The sequence below is a fragment of the Eucyclogobius newberryi genome, unplaced genomic scaffold (assembly GCF_026437365.1).
Source record: "Eucyclogobius newberryi isolate DKJ021-1_F unplaced genomic scaffold, fEucNew1.0.hap1 SCAF_60, whole genome shotgun sequence".
NCBI lineage: Eukaryota > Metazoa > Chordata > Actinopteri > Gobiiformes > Gobiidae > Eucyclogobius > Eucyclogobius newberryi.
Genome location: NW_027316279.1, coordinates 368496 through 387442, shown reverse-complemented (window position 1 = coordinate 387442; position 18947 = coordinate 368496). Strand labels below are relative to the sequence as shown.

The 18947-nt window shown below is 40.8% G+C and overlaps 5 non-coding genes across 5 annotated transcripts; all 5 read left to right on the top strand.

The window, feature by feature from the left end:
* Positions 1–2522: 2522 nt before the first annotated feature.
* trnaq-uug (transfer RNA glutamine (anticodon UUG)) lies at positions 2523–2594 on the top strand. Its single transcript has one exon. It is a non-coding gene; the product is annotated as a tRNA-Gln (tRNA).
* Positions 2595–10923: 8329 nt separating this feature from the next.
* trnak-uuu (transfer RNA lysine (anticodon UUU)) lies at positions 10924–10996 on the top strand. Its single transcript has one exon. It is a non-coding gene; the product is annotated as a tRNA-Lys (tRNA).
* Positions 10997–11215: 219 nt separating this feature from the next.
* trnaq-uug (transfer RNA glutamine (anticodon UUG)) lies at positions 11216–11287 on the top strand. Its single transcript has one exon. It is a non-coding gene; the product is annotated as a tRNA-Gln (tRNA).
* A 2647-nt stretch (positions 11288–13934) lies between these two features.
* On the top strand, positions 13935–14007 carry trnak-uuu (transfer RNA lysine (anticodon UUU)). Its single transcript has one exon. It is a non-coding gene; the product is annotated as a tRNA-Lys (tRNA).
* A 219-nt stretch (positions 14008–14226) lies between these two features.
* On the top strand, positions 14227–14298 carry trnaq-uug (transfer RNA glutamine (anticodon UUG)). Its single transcript has one exon. It is a non-coding gene; the product is annotated as a tRNA-Gln (tRNA).
* The last annotated feature ends 4649 nt before the right edge of the window (positions 14299–18947 follow it).

The window sequence follows — 18947 nt, the reverse complement described above, 5'->3', positions numbered from 1 at the left end:
AAATGGATTAGCATCCGTCAGATCCATCTCTCCTGTGTAGCCAACTGGGTCTTCAAAAGGTTTGATCCATGCCTCAAATACCTCGACCTCTCTCAGCATGTCCCAGCTCTCATCCACCGGGCAAGTTTTACTGCAGCCACTGGTTCCACTGGTTCCTCGCCTCCGTCTGTCCTTTGCACCTGTCCGTTGTTTCGAAGTCCCTTCATCTCCACTTGGAAATCCATCGTCACTCTCGGGGAGATAATACCCTTCAGAGTCAGAATCTGCTGTAAATTGCATGCCACGTGTACTTCCTCCAGCCATTTTTTTCCTTACCGGATCTGCCCTGGATCATACCTGGCTAATAAAGGGAAGTTGCACCGAACCGACCAATGACTGAAGTGATTCATTTTCTACTATTATTTCATTAATTTCCTTGTACGGTAAAGTTGCATTTCTGCGACTTTGGCGCTTAAAGGGTTAGACACAATACTATACCATACAATTTTAATGACTCATGCCGGCATGTAGACAGAATTTGGACTTGCCTAATGCGAAAAGAACTTCCCGTGGTTCCCCTACATCAAAAACACTGCATGTGATATATCATATCAGATTGATCACCAACCCTCATCAAATTCAACCCTACATGGCGGTATTGCATTGTATGGTTCCATGGTGTAATGGTTAGCACTCTGGGCTTTGAATGCAGTGATCCGAGTTCAAATCTCGGTGGAACCTAGAACTGTCTTGAGTTGACTGTAAACTGCAAACCAATGTGTGCCATGGTCCCACCCTCTTTTTTCAACGAGTTTCAATTTACATGCAAGCCATCAACAACAGTGTTTATGGAGCCAAGAGCCATACAATATCATGGACATTGATCAAAGTAAAAGTTCAGTTTAGTTTATTACTGAAAAAGAAACAATTCTTGTATTTCGATTTTAAAGCCAGCATCACTGCCCAAAAGTCAGTGTCTAGAGACAGAGTGATATTACTGAGAAAACAAGCTGATATATTCTATTGTGCAATGCTAAATAGTGAAGCCAGAACAACACCCCAACTATGAAGCACTTTCTATAAAATGCAGACAGATCATGGCTGTGGTTGAGCTCTACTTTTGACTTACATTTGGCACAGGAGTCCTGATATTGGCCGTACAGTTCCTATTCGTGAACAAGTTGCTGACAAGAAAACCCCAAAGAGGAGCACTTATGAGCATGAAGAAGCACAAGTGGTTCCATTTGAAGTAATCTTGGAGCAAGGACTTTTTCTTTTGCATTACCAATGGAGGCTTTTGTCATATGGAACTGCCCCCCAACAAAAAGCACTTACTGAATTTCATTGACAAGTCAATGCTCATGTTAGGGAAATAAGAATGACTATCTGAAACTGGTGTTTAAACAAACTTTTCCAGAACGTAATTTCAAAGTGCATGCAGACAAAGACATCAACACTACCCCAACAAGTACTACTTACTGCATTCAAAAGTCAAGTCAGTGCTTGTGCCAGGGTAATGTGAATGACCAGGTAGAGTGAAAACTTCATGGTATTTTTCAAAACTTGAGATACTTGCAGTTATTGAGGCCAAAGTCACAACCAAGACAACCCCAAAGAGAAGCACTTATGATTGCAGAAGCCAACAGTGGCTCAAGTTGAGGTCGTCTTAATGTGTTTGCTTCACAATGTCTTAAATGGTGGTCACAACAAGTAGAACTTACTGAAAAAAAACAAGTCAATGCTCCTGTTGAACTCCACTGAATCCAGATATTCCTATCAAAGTGGCTGCTGTACTCCAGATCTTCTTCCGATGTCTTCTTGGCCGTCTCTGGTGAGTTGTGCTGGCTAAGGTATGTGACCAGTATAAGTACCGTATGCCATAGCCCCACCTTCTTTTCAGGGTTTCAACGACTGTGGTAATGGCCATTCTGCAAATGGGCCTTCAATGTGTAGTCAATTTACATACAAGCCGTCAACAAAGTTATCGATGCAGACCAACAAGAGACATCAAATACATAGCCAGTGATCAGCCAAACAAGTTGAATCATTGTGAAACTTCAAAATCATTTTTGCAACTGTCTTTGGTACCCATTGAAGGATTACATTGTCATTGACATTGTAAAGATGCAAGGCCTCATGGGAGTCAGACTCTGGATCCAGTTTATTTGCTGCTAAAAGAACACTGTTCCCAAAAAAGGTTATGCACAGCTATGAAATGATCCAGGCTCCATTTGGCTCTGTCTCACTCAGAGCCTGGATAGATCAGTCGGTAGAGCATCAGACTTTTAATCTGAGGGTCCAGGGTTCAAGTCCCTGTTCAGGCGGTTGTATTACTATGTAATTATTGTAAGATATTAAACACAATACTAGACCATACAATTTTAATGACTCATGCCGGCATGTAGACAGAATTTGGACTTGCCTAATGCGAAAAGAACTTCCCGTGGTTCCCCTACATCAAAAACACTGCATGTGATATATCAAATCAGATTGATCACCAACCCTCATCAAATTCAATCCTACATGGCGGTATTGCATTGTATGGTTCCATGGTGTAATGGTTAGCACTCTAGGCTTTGAATCCAGTGATCCGAGTTCAAATCTCGGTGGAACCTAGCACTGTCTTGAGTTGACTGTAAACTGCAAACCAATGTGTGCCATGGTCCCACCCTCTTTTTTCAACGAGTGTCAATTTACATGCAAGCCATCAACAACAGTGTTTATGGAGCCAAGAGCCATACAATATCATGGACATTGATCAAAGTAAAAGTTCAGTTTAGTTTATTACTGAAAAAGAAACAATTCTTGTATTTCGATTTTAAAGCCAGCATCACTGCCCAAGAGTCAGTGTCTAGAGACAGAGTGATATTACTGAGAAAACAAGCTGATATATTCTATTGTGCAATGCTAAATAGTGAAGCCAGAACAACACCCCAACTATGAAGCACTTTCTATAAAATGCAGACAGATCATGGCTGTGGTTGAGCTCTACTTTTGACTTACATTTGGCACAGGAGTCCTGATATTGGCCGTACAGTTCCTATTCGTGAACAAGTTGCTGACAAGAAAACCCCAAAGAGGAGCACTTATGAGCATGAAGAAGCACAAGTGGTTCCATTTGAAGTAATCTTGGAGCAAGGACTTTTTCTTGTGCATTACCAATGGAGGCTTTTGTCATATGGAACTGCCCCCCAACAAAAAGCACTTACTGAATTTCATTGACAAGTCAATGCTCATGTTAGGGAAATAAGAATGACTCTCTGAAACTGGTGTTTAAACAAACTTTTCCAGAACGTAATTTCAAAGTGCATGCAGACAAAGACATCAACACTACCCCAACAAGTAGCACTTACTGCATTCAAAAGTCAAGTCAGTGCTTGTGCCAGGGTAATGTGAATGACCAGGTAGAGTGAAAACTTCATGGTATTTTTCAAAACTTGAGATACTTGCAGTTATTGAGGCCAAAGTCACAACCAAGACAACCCCAAAGAGAAGCACTTATGATTGCAGAAGCCAACAGTGGCTCAAGTTGAGGTCGTCTTAATGTGTTTGCTTCACAATGTCTTAAATGGTGGTCACAACAAGTAGAACTTACTGAAAAAAAACAAGTCAATGCTCCTGTTGAACTCCACTGAATCCAGATATTCCTATCAAAGTGGCTGCTGTACTCCAGATCTTCTTCCGATGTCTTCTTGGCCGTCTCTGGTGAGTTGTGCTGGCTAAGGTATGTGACCAGTATAAGTACTGTATGCCATAGCCCCACCTTCTTTTCAGGGTTTCAACGACTGTGGTAATGGCCATTCTGCAAATGGGCCTTCAATGTGTAGTCAATTTACATACAAGCCGTCAACAACAGTGTTTATGCAGCCAAGAGCCATACAATATCATGGACATTGATCAGGGTAAAAGTTCAGTCAAGTTAATTACTTAAAAAGAAACAATTCTTGTATTTCAATTTTAAAGCCACTATCACTGCCCAAGAGTCAGTGTCTAGAGACAGAGTGATATTACTGAGAAAACAAGCTGATATATTCTATTGTGCAATGCTAAATAGTGAAGCCAGAACAACACCCCAACTATGAAGCACTTTCTATAAAATGCAGACAGATCAAGGCTGTGGTTGAGCTCTACTTTTGACTTACATTTGGCACAGGAGTCCTGATATTGGCCGTACAGTTCCTATTCGTGAACAAGTTGCTGACAAGAAAACCCCAAAGAGGAGCACTTATGAGCACGAAGAAGCACAAGTGGTTCCATTTGAAGTAATCTCGGAGCAAAGACTTTTTCTTTTGCATTACCAGTGGAGGCTTTTGTCATATGGAACTGCCCCCCAACAAAAAGCACTTACTGAATTTCATTGACAAGTCAATGCTCATGTTAGGGAAATAAGAATGACTCTCTGAAACTGGTGTTTAAACAAACTTTTCCAAAACGTAATTTCAAAGTGCATGCAGACAAAGACATCAACACTACCCCAACAAGTAGCACTTACTGCATTCAAAAGTCAAGTCAGTGCTTGTGCCAGGGTAATGTGAATGACCAGGTAGAGTGAAAACTTCATGGTATTTTTCAAAACTTGAGATACTTGCAGTTATTGAGGCCAAAGTCACAACCAAGACAACCCCAAAGAGAAGCACTTATGATTGCAGAAGCCAACAGTGGCTCAATTTGAGGTTGTCTTTATGTGTTTGCTTCGCAATGTCTTAAATGGTGGTCACAACAAGTAGAACTTACTGAAAAAAACAAGTCAATGCTCCTGTTGAACTCCACTGAATCCAGATATTCCTATCAAAGTGGCTGCTGTACTCCAGATCTTCTTCCGATGTCTTCTTGGCCGTCTCTGGTGAGTTGTGCTGGCTAAGGTATGTGACCAGTATAAGTACTGTATGCCATAGCCCCACCTTCTTTTCAGGGTTTCAACGACTGTGGTAATGGCCATTCTGCAAATGGGCCTTCAATGTGTAGTCAATTTACATACAAGCCGTCAACAACAGTGTTTATGCAGCCAAGAGCCATACAATATCATGGACATTGATCAGGGTAAAAGTTCAGTCAAGTTAATTACTTAAAAAGAAACAATTCTTGTATTTCAATTTTAAAGCCACTATCACTGCCCAAGAGTCTGTGTCTAGAGACAGAGTGATATTACTGAGAAAACAAGCTGATATATTCTATTGTGCAATGCTAAATAGTGAAGCCAGAACAACACCCCAACTATGAAGCACTTTCTATAAAATGCAGACAGATCAAGGCTGTGGTTGAGCTCTACTTTTGACTTACATTTGGCACAGGAGTCCTGATATTGGCCGTACAGTTCCTATTCGTGAACAAGTTGCTGACAAGAAAACCCCAAAGAGGAGCACTTATGAGCACGAAGAACCACAAGTGGTTCCATTTGAAGTAATCTCGGAGCAAAGACTTTTTCTTTTGCATTACCAGTGGAGGCTTTTGTCATATGGAACTGCCCCAACAAAAAGCACTTACTGAATTTCATTGACAAGTCAATGCTCATGTTAGGGAAATAAGAATGACTCTCTGAAACTGGTGTTTAAACAAACTTTTCCAGAACGTAATTTCAAAGTGCATGCAGACAAAGACATCAACACTACCCCAACAAGTAGCACTTACTGCATTCAAAAGTCAAGTCAGTGCTTGTGCCAGGGTAATGTGAATGACCAGGTAGAGTGAAAACTTCATGGTATTTTTCAAAACTTGAGATACTTGCAGTTATTGAGGCCAAAGTCACAACCAAGACAACCCCAAAGAGAAGCACTTATGATTGCAGAAGCCAACAGTGGCTCAATTTGAGGTCGTCTTAATGTGTTTGCTTCACAATGTCTTAAATGGTGGTCACAACAAGTAGAACTTACTGAAAAAAACAAGTCAATGCTCCTGTTGAACTCCACTGAATCCAGATATTCCTATCAAAGTGGCTGCTGTACTCCAGATCTTCTTCCGATGTCTTCTTGGCCGTCTCTGGTGAGTTGTGCTGGCTAAGGTATGTGACCAGTATAAGTACCGTATGCCATAGCCCCACCTTCTTTTCAGGGTTTCAACGACTGTGGTAATGGCCATTCTGCAAATGGGCCTTCAATGTGTAGTCAATTTACATACAAGCCGTCAACAACAGTGTTTATGCAGCCAAGAGCCATACAATATCATGGACATTGATCAGGGTAAAAGTTCAGTCAAGTTAATTACTTAAAAAGAAACAATTCTTGTATTTCAATTTTAAAGCCACTATCACTGCCCAAGAGTCAGTGTCTAGAGACAGAGTGATATTACTGAGAAAACAAGCTGATATATTCTATTGTGCAATGCTAAATAGTGAAGCCAGAACAACACCCCAACTATGAAGCACTTTCTATAAAATGCAGACAGATCAAGGCTGTGGTTGAGCTCTACTTTTGACTTACATTTGGCACAGGAGTCCTGATATTGGCCGTACAGTTCCTATTCGTGAACAAGTTGCTGACAAGAAAACCCCAAAGAGGAGCACTTATGAGCATGAAGAAGCACAAGTGGTTCCATTTGAAGTAATCTTGGAGCAAGGACTTTTTCTTTTGCATTACCAATGGAGGCTTTTGTCATATGGAACTGCCCCAACAAAAAGCACTTACTGAATTTCATTGACAAGTCAATGCTCATGTTAGGGAAATAAGAATGACTCTCTGAAACTGGTGTTTAAACAAACTTTTCCAGAACGTAATTTCAAAGTGCATGCAGACAAAGACATCAACACTACCCCAACAAGTAGCACTTACTGCATTCAAAAGTCAAGTCAGTGCTTGTGCCAGGGTAATGTGAATGACCAGGTAGAGTGAAAACTTCATGGTATTTTTCAAAACTTGAGATACTTGCAGTTATTGAGGCCAAAGTCACAACCAAGACAACCCCAAAGAGAAGCACTTATGATTGCAGAAGCCAACAGTGGCTCAAGTTGAGGTCGTCTTAATGTGTTTGCTTCACAATGTCTTAAATGGTGGTCACAACAAGTAGAACTTACTGAAAAAAACAAGTCAATGCTCCTGTTGAACTCCACTGAATCCAGATATTCCTATCAAAGTGGCTGCTGTACTCCAGATCTTCTTCCGATGTCTTCTTGGCCGTCTCTGGTGAGTTGTGCTGGCTAAGGTATGTGACCAGTATAAGTACTGTATGCCATAGCCCCACCTTCTTTTCAGGGTTTCAACGACTGTGGTAATGGCCATTCTGCAAATGGGCCTTCAATGTGTAGTCAATTTACATACAAGCCGTCAACAACAGTGTTTATGCAGCCAAGAGCCATACAATATCATGGACATTGATCAGGGTAAAAGTTCAGTCAAGTTAATTACTTAAAAAGAAACAATTCTTGTATTTCAATTTTAAAGCCACTATCACTGCCCAAGAGTCAGTGTCTAGAGACAGAGTGATATTACTGAGAAAACAAGCTGATATATTCTATTGTGCAATGCTAAATAGTGAAGCCAGAACAACACCCCAACTATGAAGCACTTTCTATAAAATGCAGACAGATCAAGGCTGTGGTTGAGCTCTACTTTTGACTTACATTTGGCACAGGAGTCCTGATATTGGCCGTACAGTTCCTATTCGTGAACAAGTTGCTGACAAGAAAACCCCAAAGAGGAGCACTTATGAGCACGAAGAACCACAAGTGGTTCCATTTGAAGTAATCTCGGAGCAAAGACTTTTTCTTTTGCATTACCAATGGAGGCTTTTGTCATATGGAACTGCCCCAACAAAAAGCACTTACTGAATTTCATTGACAAGTCAATGCTCATGTTAGGGAAATAAGAATGACTCTCTGAAACTGGTGTTTCAACAAACTTTTCCAAAACGTAATTTCAAAGTGCATGCAGACAAAGACATCAACACTACCCCAACAAGTAGCACTTACTGCATTCAAAAGTCAAGTCAGTGCTTGTGCCAGGGTAATGTGAATGACCAGGTAGAGTGAAAACTTCATGGTATTTTTTAAACTTGAGATACTTGCAGTTATTGAGGCCAAAGTCACAACCAAGACAACCCCAAAGAGAAGCACTTATGATTGCAGAAGCCAACAGTGGCTCAATTTGAGGTCGTCTTAATGTGTTTGCTTCACAATGTCTTAAATGGTGGTCACAACAAGTAGAACTTACTGAAAAAAACAAGTCAATGCTCCTGTTGAACTCCACTGAATCCAGATATTCCTATCAAAGTGGCTGCTGTACTCCAGATCTTCTTCCGATGTCTTCTTGGCCGTCTCTGGTGAGTTGTGCTGGCTAAGGTATGTGACCAGTATAAGTACCGTATGCCATAGCCCCACCTTCTTTTCAGGGTTTCAACGACTGTGGTAATGGCCATTCTGCAAATGGGCCTTCAATGTGTAGTCAATTTACATACAAGCCGTCAACAACAGTGTTTATGCAGCCAAGAGCCATACAATATCATGGACATTGATCAGGGTAAAAGTTCAGTCAAGTTAATTACTTAAAAAGAAACAATTCTTGTATTTCAATTTTAAAGCCACTATCACTGCCCAAGAGTCAGTGTCTAGAGACAGAGTGATATTACTGAGAAAACAAGCTGATATATTCTATTGTGCAATGCTAAATAGTGAAGCCAGAACAACACCCCAACTATGAAGCACTTTCTATAAAATGCAGACAGATCAAGGCTGTGGTTGAGCTCTACTTTTGACTTACATTTGGCACAGGAGTCCTGATATTGGCCGTACAGTTCCTATTCGTGAACAAGTTGCTGACAAGAAAACCCCAAAGAGGAGCACTTATGAGCATGAAGAAGCACAAGTGGTTCCATTTGAAGTAATCTTGGAGCAAGGACTTTTTCTTTTGCATTACCAATGGAGGCTTTTGTCATATGGAACTGCCCCAACAAAAAGCACTTACTGAATTTCATTGACAAGTCAATGCTCATGTTAGGGAAATAAGAATGACTCTCTGAAACTGGTGTTTAAACAAACTTTTCCAGAACGTAATTTCAAAGTGCATGCAGACAAAGACATCAACACTACCCCAACAAGTAGCACTTACTGCATTTAAAAGTCAAGTCAGTGCTTGTGCCAGGGTAATGTGAATGACCAGGTAGAGTGAAAACTTCATGGTATTTTTTAAACTTGAGATACTTGCAGTTATTGAGGCCAAAGTCACAACCAAGACAACCCCAAAGAGAAGCACTTATGATTGCAGAAGCCAACAGTGGCTCAATTTGAGGTCGTCTTAATGTGTTTGCTTCACAATGTCTTAAATGGTGGTCACAACAAGTAGAACTTACTGAAAAAAACAAGTCAATGCTCCTGTTGAACTCCACTGAATCCAGATATTCCTATCAAAGTGGCTGCTGTACTCCAGATCTTCTTCCGATGTCTTCTTGGCCGTCTCTGGTGAGTTGTGCTGGCTAAGGTATGTGACCAGTATAAGTACCGTATGCCATAGCCCCACCTTCTTTTCAGGGTTTCAACGACTGTGGTAATGGCCATTCTGCAAATGGGCCTTCAATGTGTAGTCAATTTACATACAAGCCGTCAACAACAGTGTTTATGCAGCCAAGAGCCATACAATATCATGGACATTGATCAGGGTAAAAGTTCAGTCAAGTTAATTACTTAAAAAGAAACAATTCTTGTATTTCAATTTTAAAGCCACTATCACTGCCCAAGAGTCAGTGTCTAGAGACAGAGTGATATTACTGAGAAAACAAGCTGATATATTCTATTGTGCAATGCTAAATAGTGAAGCCAGAACAACACCCCAACTATGAAGCACTTTCTATAAAATGCAGACAGATCAAGGCTGTGGTTGAGCTCTACTTTTGACTTACATTTGGCACAGGAGTCCTGATATTGGCCGTACAGTTCCTATTCGTGAACAAGTTGCTGACAAGAAAACCTCAAAGAGGAGCACTTATGAGCACGAAGAAGCACAAGTGGTTCCATTTGAAGTAATCTCGGAGCAAAGACTTTTTCTTTTGCATTACCAATGGAGGCTTTTGTCATATGGAACTGCCCCCCAACAAAAAGCACTTACTGAATTTCATTGACAAGTCAATGCTCATGTTAGGGAAATAAGAATGACTCTCTGAAACTGGTGTTTCAACAAACTTTTCCAAAACGTAATTTCAAAGTGCATGCAGACAAAGACATCAACACTACCCCAACAAGTAGCACTTACTGCATTCAAAAGTCAAGTCAGTGCTTGTGCCAGGGTAATGTGAATGACCAGGTAGAGTGAAAACTTCATGGTATTTTTCAAAACTTGAGATACTTGCAGTTATTGAGGCCAAAGTCACAACCAAGACAACCCCAAAGAGAAGCACTTATGATTGCAGAAGCCAACAGTGGCTCAAGTTGAGGTCGTCTTAATGTGTTTGCTTCACAATGTCTTAAATGGTGGTCATAACAAGTAGAACTTACTGAAAAAAAACAAGTCAATGCTCCTGTTGAACTCCACTGAATCCAGATATTCCTATCAAAGTGGCTGCTGTACTCCAGATCTTCTTCCGTTGTCTTCTTGGCCGTCTCTGGTGAGTTGTGCTGGCTAAGGTATGTGACCAGTATAAGTACCGTATGCCATAGCCCCACCTTCTTTTCAGGGTTTCAACGACTGTGGTAATGGCCATTCTGCAAATGGGCCTTCAATGTGTAGTCAATTTACATACAAGCCGTCAACAAAGTTATCGATGCAGACCAACAAGAGACATCAAATACATAGCCAGTGATCAGCCAAACAAGTTGAATCATTGTGAAACTTCAAAATCATTTTTGCAACTGTCTTTGGTACCCATTGAAGGATTACATTGTCATTGACATTGTAAAGATGCAAGGCCTCATGGGAGTCAGACTCTGGATCCAGTTTATTTGCTGCTAAAAGAACACTGTTCCCAAAAAAGGTTATGCACAGCTATGAAATGATCCAGGCTCCATTTGGCTCTGTCTCACTCAGAGCCTGGATAGCTCAGTCGGTAGAGCATCAGACTTTTAATCTGAGGGTCCAGGGTTCAAGTCCCTGTTCAGGCGGTTGTATTACTATGTAATTATTGTAAGATATTAAACACAATACTAGACCATACAATTTTAATGACTCATGCCGGCATGTAGACAGAATTTGGACTTGCCTAATGCGAAAAGAACTTCCCGTGGTTCCCCTACATCAAAAACACTGCATGTGATATATCAAATCAGATTGATCACCAACCCTCATCAAATTCAACCCTACATGGTGGTATTGCATTGTATGGTTCCATGGTGTAATGGTTAGCACTCTGGGCTTTGAATCCAGTGATCCGAGTTCAAATCTCGGTGGAACCTAGAACTGTCTTGAGTTGACTGTAAACTGCAAACCAATGTGTGCCATGGTCCCACCCTCTTTTTTCAACGAGTGTCAATTTACATGCAAGCCATCAACAACAGTGTTTATGGAGCCAAGAGCCATACAATATCATGGACATTGATCAAAGTAAAAGTTCAGTTTAGTTTATTACTGAAAAAGAAACAATTCTTGTATTTCGATTTTAAAGCCAGCATCACTGCCCAAGAGTCAGTGTCTAGAGACAGAGTGATATTACTGAGAAAACAAGCTGATATATTCTATTGTGCAATGCTAAATAGTGAAGCCAGAACAACACCCCAACTATGAAGCGCTTTCTATAAAATGCAGACAGATCATGGCTGTGGTTGAGCTCTACTTTTGACTTACATTTGGCACAGGAGTCCTGATATTGGCCGTACAGTTCCTATTCGTGAACAAGTTGCTGACAAGAAAACCCCAAAGAGGAGCACTTATGAGCATGAAGAAGCACAAGTGGTTCCATTTGAAGTAATCTTGGAGCAAGGACTTTTTCTTTTGCATTACCAATGGAGGCTTTTGTCATATGGAACTGCCCCCCAACAAAAAGCACTTACTGAATTTCATTGACAAGTCAATGCTCATGTTAGGGAAATAAGAATGACTCTCTGAAACTGGTGTTTAAACAAACTTTTCCAGAACGTAATTTCAAAGTGCATGCAGACAAAGACATCAACACTACCCCAACAAGTAGCACTTACTGCATTCAAAAGTCAAGTCAGTGCTTGTGCCAGGGTAATGTGAATGACCAGGTAGAGTGAAAACTTCATGGTATTTTTTAAACTTGAGATACTTGCAGTTATTGAGGCCAAAGTCACAACCAAGACAACCCCAAAGAGAAGCACTTATGATTGCAGAAGCCAACAGTGGCTCAATTTGAGGTCGTCTTAATGTGTTTGCTTCACAATGTCTTAAATGGTGGTCACAACAAGTAGAACTTACTGAAAAAAACAAGTCAATGCTCCTGTTGAACTCCACTGAATCCAGATATTCCTATCAAAGTGGCTGCTGTACTCCAGATCTTCTTCCGATGTCTTCTTGGCCGTCTCTGGTGAGTTGTGCTGGCTAAGGTATGTGACCAGTATAAGTACCGTATGCCATAGCCCCACCTTCTTTTCAGGGTTTCAACGACTGTGGTAATGGCCATTCTGCAAATGGGCCTTCAATGTGTAGTCAATTTACATACAAGCCGTCAACAACAGTGTTTATGCAGCCAAGAGCCATACAATATCATGGACATTGATCAGGGTAAAAGTTCAGTCAAGTTAATTACTTAAAAAGAAACAATTCTTGTATTTCAATTTTAAAGCCACTATCACTGCCCAAGAGTCAGTGTCTAGAGACAGAGTGATATTACTGAGAAAACAAGCTGATATATTCTATTGTGCAATGCTAAATAGTGAAGCCAGAACAACACCCCAACTATGAAGCACTTTCTATAAAATGCAGACAGATCAAGGCTGTGGTTGAGCTCTACTTTTGACTTACATTTGGCACAGGAGTCCTGATATTGGCCGTACAGTTCCTATTCGTGAACAAGTTGCTGACAAGAAAACCTCAAAGAGGAGCACTTATGAGCACGAAGAAGCACAAGTGGTTCCATTTGAAGTAATCTCGGAGCAAAGACTTTTTCTTTTGCATTACCAATGGAGGCTTTTGTCATATGGAACTGCCCCCCAACAAAAAGCACTTACTGAATTTCATTGACAAGTCAATGCTCATGTTAGGGAAATAAGAATGACTCTCTGAAACTGGTGTTTCAACAAACTTTTCCAAAACGTAATTTCAAAGTGCATGCAGACAAAGACATCAACACTACCCCAACAAGTAGCACTTACTGCATTCAAAAGTCAAGTCAGTGCTTGTGCCAGGGTAATGTGAATGACCAGGTAGAGTGAAAACTTCATGGTATTTTTCAAAACTTGAGATACTTGCAGTTATTGAGGCCAAAGTCACAACCAAGACAACCCCAAAGAGAAGCACTTATGATTGCAGAAGCCAACAGTGGCTCAAGTTGAGGTCGTCTTAATGTGTTTGCTTCACAATGTCTTAAATGGTGGTCATAACAAGTAGAACTTACTGAAAAAAAACAAGTCAATGCTCCTGTTGAACTCCACTGAATCCAGATATTCCTATCAAAGTGGCTGCTGTACTCCAGATCTTCTTCCGTTGTCTTCTTGGCCGTCTCTGGTGAGTTGTGCTGGCTAAGGTATGTGACCAGTATAAGTACCGTATGCCATAGCCCCACCTTCTTTTCAGGGTTTCAACGACTGTGGTAATGGCCATTCTGCAAATGGGCCTTCAATGTGTAGTCAATTTACATACAAGCCGTCAACAAAGTTATCGATGCAGACCAACAAGAGACATCAAATACATAGCCAGTGATCAGCCAAACAAGTTGAATCATTGTGAAACTTCAAAATCATTTTTGCAACTGTCTTTGGTACCCATTGAAGGATTACATTGTCATTGACATTGTAAAGATGCAAGGCCTCATGGGAGTCAGACTCTGGATCCAGTTTATTTGCTGCTAAAAGAACACTGTTCCCAAAAAAGGTTATGCACAGCTATGAAATGATCCAGGCTCCATTTGGCTCTGTCTCACTCAGAGCCTGGATAGCTCAGTCGGTAGAGCATCAGACTTTTAATCTGAGGGTCCAGGGTTCAAGTCCCTGTTCAGGCGGTTGTATTACTATGTAATTATTGTAAGATATTAAACACAATACTAGACCATACAATTTTAATGACTCATGCCGGCATGTAGACAGAATTTGGACTTGCCTAATGCGAAAAGAACTTCCCGTGGTTCCCCTACATCAAAAACACTGCATGTGATATATCAAATCAGATTGATCACCAACCCTCATCAAATTCAACCCTACATGGTGGTATTGCATTGTATGGTTCCATGGTGTAATGGTTAGCACTCTGGGCTTTGAATCCAGTGATCCGAGTTCAAATCTCGGTGGAACCTAGAACTGTCTTGAGTTGACTGTAAACTGCAAACCAATGTGTGCCATGGTCCCACCCTCTTTTTTCAACGAGTGTCAATTTACATGCAAGCCATCAACAACAGTGTTTATGGAGCCAAGAGCCATACAATATCATGGACATTGATCAAAGTAAAAGTTCAGTTTAGTTTATTACTGAAAAAGAAACAATTCTTGTATTTCGATTTTAAAGCCAGCATCACTGCCCAAGAGTCAGTGTCTAGAGACAGAGTGATATTACTGAGAAAACAAGCTGATATATTCTATTGTGCAATGCTAAATAGTGAAGCCAGAACAACACCCCAACTATGAAGCGCTTTCTATAAAATGCAGACAGATCATGGCTGTGGTTGAGCTCTACTTTTGACTTACATTTGGCACAGGAGTCCTGATATTGGCCGTACAGTTCCTATTCGTGAACAAGTTGCTGACAAGAAAACCCCAAAGAGGAGCACTTATGAGCATGAAGAAGCACAAGTGGTTCCATTTGAAGTAATCTTGGAGCAAGGACTTTTTCTTTTGCATTACCAATGGAGGCTTTTGTCATATGGAACTGCCCCCCAACAAAAAGCACTTACTGAATTTCATTGACAAGTCAATGCTCATGTTAGGGAAATAAGAATGACTCTCTGAAACTGGTGTTTAAACAAACTTTTCCAGAACGTAATTTCAAAGTGCATGCAGACAAAGACATCAACACTACCCCAACAAGTAGCACTTACTGCATTCAAAAGTCAAGTCAGTGCTTGTGCCAGGGTAATGTGAATGACCAGGTAGAGTGAAAACTTCATGGTATTTTTCAAAACTTGAGATACTTGCAGTTATTGAGGCCAAAGTCACAACCAAGACAACCCCAAAGAGAAGCACTTATGATTGCAGAAGCCAACAGTGGCTCAAGTTGAGGTCGTCTTAATGTGTTTGCTTCACAATGTCTTAAATGGTGGTCACAACAAGTAGAACTTACTGAAAAAAACAAGTCAATGCTCCTGTTGAACTCCACTGAATCCAGATATTCCTATCAAAGTGGCTGCTGTACTCCAGATCTTCTTCCGATGTCTTCTTGGCCGTCTCTGGTGAGTTGTGCTGGCTAAGGTATGTGACCAGTATAAGTACTGTATGCCATAGCCCCACCTTCTTTTCAGGGTTTCAACGACTGTGGTAATGGCCATTCTGCAAATGGGCCTTCAATGTGTAGTCAATTTACATACAAGCCGTCAACAACAGTGTTTATGCAGCCAAGAGCCATACAATATCATGGACATTGATCAGGGTAAAAGTTCAGTCAAGTTAATTACTTAAAAAGAAACAATTCTTGTATTTCAATTTTAAAGCCACTATCACTGCCCAAGAGTCAGTGTCTAGAGACAGAGTGATATTACCGAGAAAACAAGCTGATATATTCTATTGTGCAATGCTAAATAGTGAAGCCAGAACAACACCCCAACTATGAAGCACTTTCTATAAAATGCAGACAGATCAAGGCTGTGGTTGAGCTCTACTTTTGACTTACATTTGGCACAGGAGTCCTGATATTGGCCGTACAGTTCCTATTCGTGAACAAGTGGCTGACAAGAAAACCCCAAAGAGGAGCACTTATGAGCACGAAGAAGCACAAGTGGTTCCATTTGAAGTAATCTCGGAGCAAAGACTTTTTCTTTTGCATTACCAGTGGAGGCTTTTGTCATATGGAACTGCCCCCCAACAAAAAGCACTTACTGAATTTCATTGACAAGTCAATGCTCATGTTAGGGAAATAAGAATGACTCTCTGAAACTGGTGTTTAAACAAACTTTTCCAAAACGTAATTTCAAAGTGCATGCAGACAAAGACATCAACACTACCCCAACAAGTAGCACTTACTGCATTCAAAAGTCAAGTCAGTGCTTGTGCCAGGGTAATGTGAATGACCAGGTAGAGTGAAAACTTCATGGTATTTTTCAAAACTTGAGATACTTGCAGTTATTGAGGCCAAAGTCACAACCAAGACAACCCCAAAGAGAAGCACTTATGATTGCAGAAGCCAACAGTGGCTCAATTTGAGGTCGTCTTAATGTGTTTGCTTCACAATGTCTTAAATGGTGGTCACAACAAGTAGAACTTACTGAAAAAACAAGTCAATGCTCCTGTTGAACTCCACTGAATCCAGATATTCCTATCAAAGTGGCTGCTGTACTCCAGATCTTCTTCCGATGTCTTCTTGGCCGTCTCTGGTGAGTTGTGCTGGCTAAGGTATGTGACCAGTATAAGTACTGTATGCCATAGCCCCACCTTCTTTTCAGGGTTTCAACGACTGTGGTAATGGCCATTCTGCAAATGGGCCTTCAATGTGTAGTCAATTTACATACAAGCCGTCAACAACAGTGTTTATGCAGCCAAGAGCCATACAATATCATGGACATTGATCAGGGTAAAAGTTCAGTCAAGTTAATTACTTAAAAAGAAACAATTCTTGTATTTCAATTTTAAAGCCACTATCACTGCCCAAGAGTCAGTGTCTAGAGACAGAGTGATATTACTGAGAAAACAAGCTGATATATTCTATTGTGCAATGCTAAATAGTGAAGCCAGAACAACACCCCAACTATGAAGCACTTTCTATAAAATGCAGACAGATCAAGGCTGTGGTTGAGCTCTACTTTTGACTTACATTTGGCACAGGAGTCCTGATATTGGCCGTACAGTTCCTATTCGTGAACAAGTTGCTGACAAGAAAACCCCAAAGAGGAGCACTTATGAGCACGAAGAACCACAAGTGGTTCCATTTGAAGTAATCTCGGAGCAAAGACTTTTTCTTTTGCATTACCAATGGAGGCTTTTGTCATATGGAACTGCCCCAACAAAAAGCACTTACTGAATTTCATTGACAAGTCAATGCTCATGTTAGGGAAATAAGAATGACTCTCTGAAACTGGTGTTTAAACAAACTTTTCCAAAACGTAATTTCAAAGTGCATGCAGACAAAGACATCAACACTACCCCAACAAGTAGCACTTACTGCATTCAAAAGTCAAGTCAGTGCTTGTGCCAGGGTAATGTGAATGACCAGGTAGAGTGAAAACTTCATGGTATTTTTCAAAACTTGAGATACTTGCAGTTATTGAGGCCAAAGTCACAACCAAGACAACCCCAAAGAGAAGCACTTATGATTGCAGAAGCCAACAGTGGCTCAAGTTGAGGTCGTCTTAATGTGTTTGCTTCACAATGTCTTAAATGGTGGTCACAACAAGTAGAACTTACTGAAAAAAAACAAGTCAATGCTCCTGTTGAACTCCACTGAATCCAGATATTCCTATCAAAGTGGCTGCTGTACTCCAGATCTTCTTCCGATGTCTTCTTGGCCGTCTCTGGTGAGTTGTGCTGGCTAAGGTATGTGACCAGTATAAGTACTGTATGCCATAGCCCCACCTTCTTTTCAGGGTTTCAACGACTGTGGTAATGGCCATTCTGCAAATGGGCCTTCAATGTGTAGTCAATTTACATGCAAGCCATCAACAACAGTGTTTATGGAGCCAAGAGCCATACAATATCATGGACATTGATCAAAGTAAAAGTTCAGTTTAGTTTATTACTGAAAAAGAAACAATTCTTGTATTTCGATTTTAAAGCCACTATCACTGCCCAAGAGTCAGTGTCTAGAGACAGAGTGATATTACTGAGAAAACAAGCTGATATATTCTATTGTGCAATGCTAAATAGTGAAGCCAGAACAACACCCCAACTATGAAGCACTTTCTATAAAATGCAGACAGATCAAGGCTGTGGTTGAGCTCTACTTTTGACTTACATTTGGCACAGGAGTCCTGATATTGGCCGTACAGTTCCAATTCGTGAACAAGTTGCTGACAAGAAAACCCCAAAGAGGAGCACTTATGAGCATGAAGAAGCACAAGTGGTTCCATTTGAAGTAATCTCGGAGCAAAGACTTTTTCTTTTGCATTACCAATGGAGGCTTTTGTCATATGGAACTGCCCCCCAACAAAAAGCACTTACTGAATTTCATTGACAAGTCAATGCTCATGTTAGGGAAATAAGAATGACTCTCTGAAACTGGTGTTTAAACAAACTTTTCCAGAACGTAATTTCAAAGTGCATGCAGACAAAGACATCAACACTACCCCAACAAGTAGCACTTACTGCATTCAAAAGTCAAGTCAGTGCTTGTGCCAGGGTAATGTGAATGACCAGGTAGAGTGAAAACTTCATGGTATTTTTCAAAACTTGAGATACTTGCAGTTATTGAGGCCAAAGTCACAACCAAGACAACCCCAAAGAGAAGCACTTATGATTGCAGAAGCCAACAGTGGCTCAATTTGAGGTCGTCTTAATGTGTTTGCTTCACAATGTCTTAAATGGTGGTCACAACAAGTAGAACTTACTGAAAAAAACAAGTCAATGCTCCTGTTGAACTCCACTGAATCCAGATATTCCTATCAAAGTGGCTGCTGTACTCCAGATCTTCTTCCGATGTCTTCTTGGCCGTCTCTGGTGAGTTGTGCTGGCTAAGGTATGTGACCAGTATAAGTACCGTATGCCATAGCCCCACCTTCTTTTCAGGGTTTCAACGACTGTGGTAATGGCCATTCTGAAAATGGGCCTTCAATGTGTAGTCAATTTACATGCAAGCCATCAACAA